General features: G+C 46.0%; 1 long non-coding RNA gene across 2 annotated transcripts; it reads right to left on the bottom strand.

Annotated features, from left to right (window-relative positions):
- Positions 1-3,881: 3,881 nt before the first annotated feature.
- On the bottom strand, positions 3,882-4,951 carry LOC127931169 (uncharacterized). Of its 2 annotated transcripts, none has more exons than XR_008140103.1 (3): positions 4,892-4,951; positions 4,654-4,789; positions 3,882-4,585 (listed from the first exon to the last, which is right to left on the bottom strand). It is a non-coding gene; the product is annotated as an uncharacterized LOC127931169 (long non-coding RNA). The 2 variants fall into 2 exon arrangements; XR_008140102.1 differs by having other exon boundaries at positions 3,882-4,687; positions 4,722-4,789; positions 4,892-4,948.
- Positions 4,952-8,002: the final 3,051 nt, after the last annotated feature.

Here is an 8,002-nt window from a genome sequence, read left to right as displayed (position 1 = left end):
TTTCAAATTTGCTGTCCCAGTTTAAGCGACTTGCATCATTATAATGTGTCCTTTTAGTCTTTTCTTTAGCAGATGCTTCAGTGACTGACTCAGTGCCAATTGAGGTGTTACAACCCCATAGGTGCTCTGGAAGCAGGTAGCCAATTCGGCAGGACTTCAGTGTGCCTGTTGTACCGAACGTGTCTGTTGTAATGAAGTGGCTCACAAACCAATTGGCTTCCAGCTGTTCTATAGCTGCATATCAGACACAATGCATTTATAAATAACGTGTATAAAATGTGGCTCGGCAGTTATGATCTAGGCATTAAGGACAACATATACTTTTGCTTGCATTTCATGAATGGGAAGGATTGTGTTTCATTCAGATGATGGTTCAGGTGCTTCTCATTTCAGTCTCGTGGTATTGTCAGGTTCTTAGAGTAAACTCACAGATGATAAGTAAAGCTCAAACCAAGTTTATTCACACACTGGGTTATACAGCTGCATACAAAGACATGGTTCCACCAGCACACACACATATATATATATATATATGGGAAGTATCCTCCTTTCCTCTAAACATGACATCTTTATTGCTAGGCAGAACTTTAGTGATATCTGTTCTTCCTCACTTTATCTGACCTTACCTCAGCCCCAAATTGCTCAATTCTCCCAATAGGATCCCTGATGTCTACCGATAACATATTCTGACCGTGTAAATGTTCCACATTCCCCTCTCTCCCTCAGTGACATGAATAGGGATACTTCATATTTTCAAGTGTAGAACTCTGAACCCATCGGTGTGGATCTGATAAAGGGATTATCCAGAGGGCTTAACATGGTCAAATTGACTCAGCCAAAAACACATCTAAATTCACATTTATTATTGAACCAGAACATCAATTGTTATTTCTGGTTGTTTATCAAAGTTAGCTGGCTAAATAATTGATCCTGAGATATAGTATACCCCTCTGTTGTTCTGGTAAAAAAACAAAAAGAACAATTCCTCTCTCTTTTCACAGATTGACTTTAAGAGCCTGATTGCTATTCATTTACCACCAGCTGACTCTTCAGCATTTACTCCCACCTATCTCTCTCTCTCTCTCTCTCACACACACACACACACACACACACACACACACCTACACCACTGTCGCTCAGTGCAGACAGACGACAGGGGGCTGTTACTCTCTGACAGGGAGAAGCAGAGCCGTAGGCTGGGGTAATTCCACGCTGTCCTCTACCTAAGTGTTAATTGAAAAGATGACATTAAGAAGGTTAAAGGAGCCCTTGTCAACCTCACCTTAAAAGTGTCACTGTGATCTGTTAGTGAAGCTCTGCTGCTCTTTCCTGTGCAAATGGTTCTAGCAGGTGAAACCTTTCAATGAACAAATGCCTCCCTCCCCTGAGTCCATTTTCACATGGGCCACTTTGAAATCAATCGACAGTAGGCTAGTGATTTTCACAGCTCATGAGAGAAGCAAGAGTTTGGTAATTGCCATTATAAAATGAGTCTCATGACTTGTTATAGGATGTCACGGTCACAGTTGAAATCCGTTTTACAGAACTCTCTTATGGCGGCTCAGACGGATCATTTTACAAAGCTAGACACCAACCATGTGCAAGAATTGGAAAACACATTCAAAGGGGTAACTGGAGGACGAAGAGTAAGCTGCATCATGACGATAAAAAAGAAGTTAAACTTCTAGAAGGTTATGGCCTACTTCTTCAGTACATTTTTATCTGGGGCTATAAACCATTCAGCTGAAAATATATTTAATTAAGTCCAACTCTGAAAACTTAGCAGCACAGTTCATGTGGTAGTTCAGTTTGATCGTTTCTCCATATGATGCCATCTTCGGCCAGTCTGGACTCTGGAGTCAGTATTTGGTCCCACTGGCTCGGTTGTCTAAGCCTGAACACACTGACCAAATCTGTAGAAATCGCTCTGGCTCTGCGAGAGAAGCAGTGAAAATGTCTCTTTATTTTGTCAGCTGGAGGAGCTAGCGTCTCGTAGTAACTCATCAACTCCTGATTGCCAGTATGGATACAGTACTGCGAGACAAGGGGAAGTTTCCAATTACGCACATCCTGCTGATAGATCCCAATGGCATTCTTGGGTCTTGGACTTCATATGATACTTTCTCCCAATTGAATTAGTGTAATCGACAGTTTGAATCAAAGAAACCAACGTTTCTTGGTCCAATGCTAAAATGCTCTCTGGTTTCAATGGTTTCTATTTCAATGATTTCTTATGTCAGTAATTTCTTTGGATTTGTGAAACATGGAACTGCATTTTTCAAGTTTTTCTCGTCTTTTCAATTTCTTTGTCAGTTGACTACGAGGCAGATTTAGGATTATGAAGCACCAACCAGATTAGGTGCCGTGGCCTCAGTCGAGATGGTTTGCAGTTGCACTGTAGGAGAGGAGGCTCAGTTTCAAAAGGGGGCACTGTTGTGCCACTGCAACAGTACATTTTCTGTCTTTGATATGCATACTGTGGTGTGTCGTTTTTAGTCTCTGTGCTTTTGTCCTGGGTGCAGTTGATGTCAAGAAGCTTCTATTATGACATCAGCATTTTAAGAATATACATTTTTAATGTCCTCAGAGGGACTTATCCAGGAGTTGTTGTTGGAGGTTCTTTAGTCTTTGATTTGAGAGAATATTCAGGATACTAATATATAATATAGATACTTATATGTCTGCTGCCAGTAAAATAGGCTATAATAGCAGAGGTATATGATATTATCACAATCTATCAATTGTAAGTTTCTCCCATTCTCTGCATATCCTCTCAAGCTCTGTCAGGTTGGATGTAGAGCATTGCTGCACAGCTATTTTCAGGTGTCTCCAGAGATGTTCGATCGGGTTCAAGTCCGGGCTCTGGCTGGGCCACGCAAGGACATGCAGAGACTTGTCCCAAAGCCATTCCTGCATTGTCTTGGCCGTGTGCTTAGGATCTTTCTGTACTTTGCTTCGTTCATCTTTCCCTCAATCCTAACTAGTCTCCCAGTTCCTGCCTTTGAAAAACATCCCCACAGCATGACGCTGCCACCACCATGCTTTACTGTGCCAGGTTGGTGCCAGGTTTCCTCCAGACGTGACACTTGGCATTCAGGCCAAAAAGTTAAATCTTACTTTCATCAGACCAGAGAATCTTGTTTCTCATGGCCTGAGAGTCCTTTAGGTGCCTTTTGGCAAACTCCAAGCGGGCTGTCATGTGCCTTTTACTGAGGAGTGGCTTCAGCCTGGCCACTCTACCATAAAGGCCTGATTGGTGGAGTGGAAGGGAACTGAGCGATTGAGCAATCACCAATAGGACAAGGGGAAGGGAACTGAGCAATCACCTCTAGGAGATGGAGAAGGGAACTGAGCGATCACCTGTAGGAGATGGAGAAGGGAACTGAGCGATCACCTGTAGGAGAGCGAGAAGGGAACTGAGCGATCACCAATAGGAGAGGGAGAAGGGAACTGAGCAATCACCAATAGGACAAGGGGAAGGGAACTGAGCAATCACCAATAGGACAAGGGGAAGGGAACTGAGCAATCACCTCTAGGAGAGTGAGAAGGGAACTGAGCAATCACCAATAGGAGAGGGAGAAGGGAACTGAGCGATCACCTCTAGGAGAGGGAGAAGGGAACTGAGCGATCACCTGTAGGAGATGGAGAAGGGAACTGAGCGATCACCTGTAGGAGAGGGAGAAGGGAACTGAGCGATCACCTCTAGGAGAGGGAGAAGGGAACTGAGCAATCACCAATAGGAGAGGGAGAAGGGAACTGAGCAATCACCAATAGGACAAGGGGAAGGGAACTGAGCAATCACCAATAGGACAAGGGGAAGGGAACTGAGCAATCACCTCTAGGAGAGTGAGAAGGGAACTTAGCGATAACCTGTAGGAGAGGGAGAAGGGAACTGAGCGATCACCTCTAGGAGACGGAGAAGGGAACTGAGCGATCACCTCTAGGAGACGGAGAAGGGAACTGAGCGATCACCTCTAGGAGAGTGAGAAGGGAACTGAGCGATCACCTCTAGGAGAGGGAGAAGGGAACTGAGCGATCACCTCTAGGAGAGCGAGAAGGGAACTGAGCGATCACCTCTAGGAGAGGGAGAAGGGAACTGAGCGATCACCTGTAGGAGAGCGAGAAGGGAACTGAGCGATCACCTCTAGGAGAGGGAGAAGGGAACTGAGCAATCACCAATAGGAGATGGAGAAGGGAACTGAGCGATCACCTGTAGGAGAGGGAGAAGGGAACTGAGCGATCACCTGTAGGAGAGGGAGAAGGGAACTGAGCGATCACCTCTAGGAGAGGGAGAAGGGAACTGAGCAATCATCAATAGGAGAGGGAGAAGGTTAACTGAGCAATCACCAATAGGACAAGGGGAAGGGAACTGAGCAATCACCAATAGGGGAAGGGGAAGGGAACTGAGCAATCACCAATAGGGGAAGGGGAAGGGAACTGAGCAATCACCAATAGGACAAGGGGAAGGGAACTGAGCAATCACCTCTAGGAGAGTGAGAAGGGAACTTAGCGATAACCTGTAGGAGAGGGAGAAGGGAACTGAGCGATCACCTCTAGGAGACGGAGAAGGGAACTGAGCGATCACCTCTAGGAGAGGGAGAAGGGAACTTAGCGATAACCTGTAGGAGAGGGAGAAGGGAACTGAGCGATCACCTCTAGGAGACGGAGAAGGGAACTGAGCGATCACCTCTAGGAGAGTGAGAAGGGAACTGAGCGATCACCTCTAGGAGAGGGAGAAGGGAACTTAGCGATAACCTGTAGGAGAGGGAGAAGGGAACTGAGCGATCACCTCTAGGAGACGGAGAAGGGAAGTGAGCGATCACCTCTAGGAGAGTGAGAAGGGAACCGAGTGATCACCCCCAGAACAAGGGGAAGGGAACTGAGCGATCACCTCTAGGAGACGGAGAAGGGAACTGAGCGATCACCTCTAGGAGAGTGAGAAGGGAACCGAGTGATCACCCCCAGGACAAGGGGAAGGGAACTGAGCGATCACCTCTAGGAAGGGATTCCGAAGGCAGAGGACAAGGTAGATGCAAGCCACCAGGGGTTGGAGAACATAATGAGCAGATCAAAGCATCTGACACAGCAGAGTAGAGGGTGTCAGTTGAACAGGGTAGCAGGGTGTCAGAAGAGCAGTGCAGTAGGGTGTCAGATGAACAGGTCAGCAGGGTGTCAGAAGAATAGTTTAGCAGGGTGTCAAAGGATCAGTACCTCTTAAATGTGAATGAGATGGACAGCTGCCACCGTGGGGGCGGGGGACATGGGAGGTCTCAATGACAAGTCAATCATGGAACCTACACATTTCAAATGACATGCTCCCTCCCTCTTTTACAGCTCCTCCTGCACTGATTGTTAGGGAAACTTCATCATTCAGGCTGGTTCTACTATATAAAGGCTTGAAGAGAAGATTTACTCCACGCTTGTGGGTAGCACACATTGGCATGCATGCACAGATCATCTTCTGAGAAGAGCTATTGTATATTCAGAGCCAGTTATTATTAGTAGGAACAGTGTAGCAGGGTGTCAGAGGAATAGTGTAGCAGGATAGCAGGGTGTCAGAGGAACAGTGTAGCATGGTAGCAGGGTGTCAGAGGAACAGTGTAGCTTGGTAGCAGGGTGTCAGAGGAACAGTGTAGCAGGGTAGCACGGTAGCAGGGTGTCAGAGGAACAGTGTAGCAGGGTAGCACGGTAGCAGGGTGTCAGAGGAGCAGGGTGTCAGAGGAAGCATACAGTCTCCACAGCTTCTATCCACTGAGCCTGGGGGATTTGCCTGGCTACCGAGTGTAGCAGTGTAGCAGTGTAGCATGGTGTCAGAAGAACAGTGTAGCAAGGTAGCAGTGTAGTAGAGTGTCAGGGTAGCAGTGTAGCAGGGTGTCAGAGGAGCAGTGTAGCAGGGTGTCAGAGGAGCAGTGTAGCGGGGTGTCAGAGGAGCAGTGTAGTGGGGTGTCAGAAGAGCAGTGTAGCAGGGTGTCAGAGGAGCAGTGTAACAGGGTAGCGATGTAGCAGGGTGTCAGAAGAGCAGTGTAGCAGGGTGTCAGAGGAGCAGTGTAATAGGGTAGCAGGGTGTCAGAAGAGCAGGGTAGCAGGGTGTCAGAGGAGCAGTGTAGCAGGGTGTCAGAGGAGCAGTGTAGCAGGGTAGAGGTGTAACAGGGTAGCAGGGTGTCAGAAGAGCAGTGTATAACAGGGTAGCAGGGTGTCAGAAGAGCAGTGTATAACAGGGTAGCAGGGTGTCAGAAGAGCAGTGTATAACAGGGTAGCAGTGCAGTAGGGTGTCAGATGAACAGGTCAGCAGGGTGTCAAAGGATCAGTACCTCTTAAATGTGAATGAGATGGACAGCTGCCACCGAGGGGGCGGGGGACATGGGAGGTCTCAATGACAAGCCAATCATGAAACCTACACATTTCAAATGACATGCTCCCTCCCTCTTTTACAGCTCCTCCTGCACCGATTGTTAGGGAAACTTCATCATTCAGGCTGGTTCTACTATATAAAGACTTGAAGAGAAGATTTACTCCACGCTTGTGGGTAGCACACATTGGCATGCATGCACAGATCATCTTCTGAGAAGAGCTATTGTATATTCAGAGCCAGTTATTATTAGTAGCTATTTCTTTGAAATATGAGCAAATCATATTTGCCCATGTAGCAAAACAGGCTTAGTTATTCAATATTATTTACAAATCTCACTGTAGAGACAGTTCTATTTTATTGTTCCCTGTGTTTCACTTGTTTCACACATCATTTCATCACATTGTATGTTTCTCCAGGGTATGGCAATGCTGACATACTTAATGTTTAATCGTGCTTGAAATGTTCATGTACCAAAGGCTTCTCTCAGTCATTCACTGAAATTTTTATTTTGTTTTGATTCGATTTGGATTTGAATAGCATGGAATGGGATTGAAAGGTGGCCATTTTAAAGCCTCAATGTAAAAGAACATCCAAACAACAACGTATTTGTCTCCAACCTGATTCTTTACTTGTTTCAGACCTACACTTAGGAAATAAGGTGCTATCTAGAACCTAAGAGGGTTAAATGGCTGTCACAATTGTAGAACCCTTTGAAGAACCCTTCTTGGTTCCAGGTAGGGGGCAGCAGGGTAGCCTAGTGGTTAGAGCGTTGGACTAGTAATCGGAAGGTTTCAAGTTCAAATCCCAGAGCCGACAAGGTGCAAATCTTTCATTCTGCCCGTGAACAGGCAGTTAATCCCACTGTTCCTAGGCTGTCATTGAAAATAAGAATTTGTTCTGAACTGACTTGCCTAGTTAAATAAAGGTCAAATAAAAAAGAACTGCTTTGGGATCCATGTAGAACACTTTCCACAGAGGGAAAGAAGAACCCTTCAGGAACACTTATTTCTAAGAGTATAAATGTATTATTATGTCTTCCTTCCTTATTTTGTCTTCCTGTCCTTGTCACAGCAGCAGGTAGCATACCGTCTGCACAACGTCTATACACTGAGCCTGCGGGATTTGCCTGGCTACCCAGACTCCTTGCTCTGGCCAAATGCTACGCCACGCCCACGGACGTTAGTTTCTTCTCCACAAAGACTTTGGATCTGAGTACCTCCCTGAACACACTTGGGGCCGTCTGATTGCTCCAGAAACCGATGGATTGGGCCACTGCCAGAACACACGGGTAAAGCGGCGGTTTGAAAACTCTGATTGGTTAGATACAGTCCAATAGCTGATGACTTGTTTTGTACAACACCTCTTGTCACCACATGAATGCCTTCAACGATGGAAGTCTCAGACCAAAGTATGTACCGAAGACAGAGCATTCGGAATCATTTAGTGTGAGTCCAGGCTACCGTGGGATAGGATTTTCCCAGACACTTGAAAAGTTCCTTTTCTCAGCATCTCTTGTTTTTTTTTTATTTCATCTAATTCATTTTCAATGACTTTCTTGCTGTGGAAATGTGAATGACAAACACGTTAGCCTAAAGGCGAGATGAGTACATGTTCTTCTCAGACAATGACAGACTGTAAAGAAATGACAGG

The sequence above is a fragment of the Oncorhynchus keta genome, chromosome 7 (assembly GCF_023373465.1).
Source record: "Oncorhynchus keta strain PuntledgeMale-10-30-2019 chromosome 7, Oket_V2, whole genome shotgun sequence".
Taxonomy (NCBI): Eukaryota; Metazoa; Chordata; class Actinopteri; order Salmoniformes; family Salmonidae; genus Oncorhynchus; species Oncorhynchus keta.
This window is presented reverse-complemented; position numbering and strand designations above follow the sequence as displayed.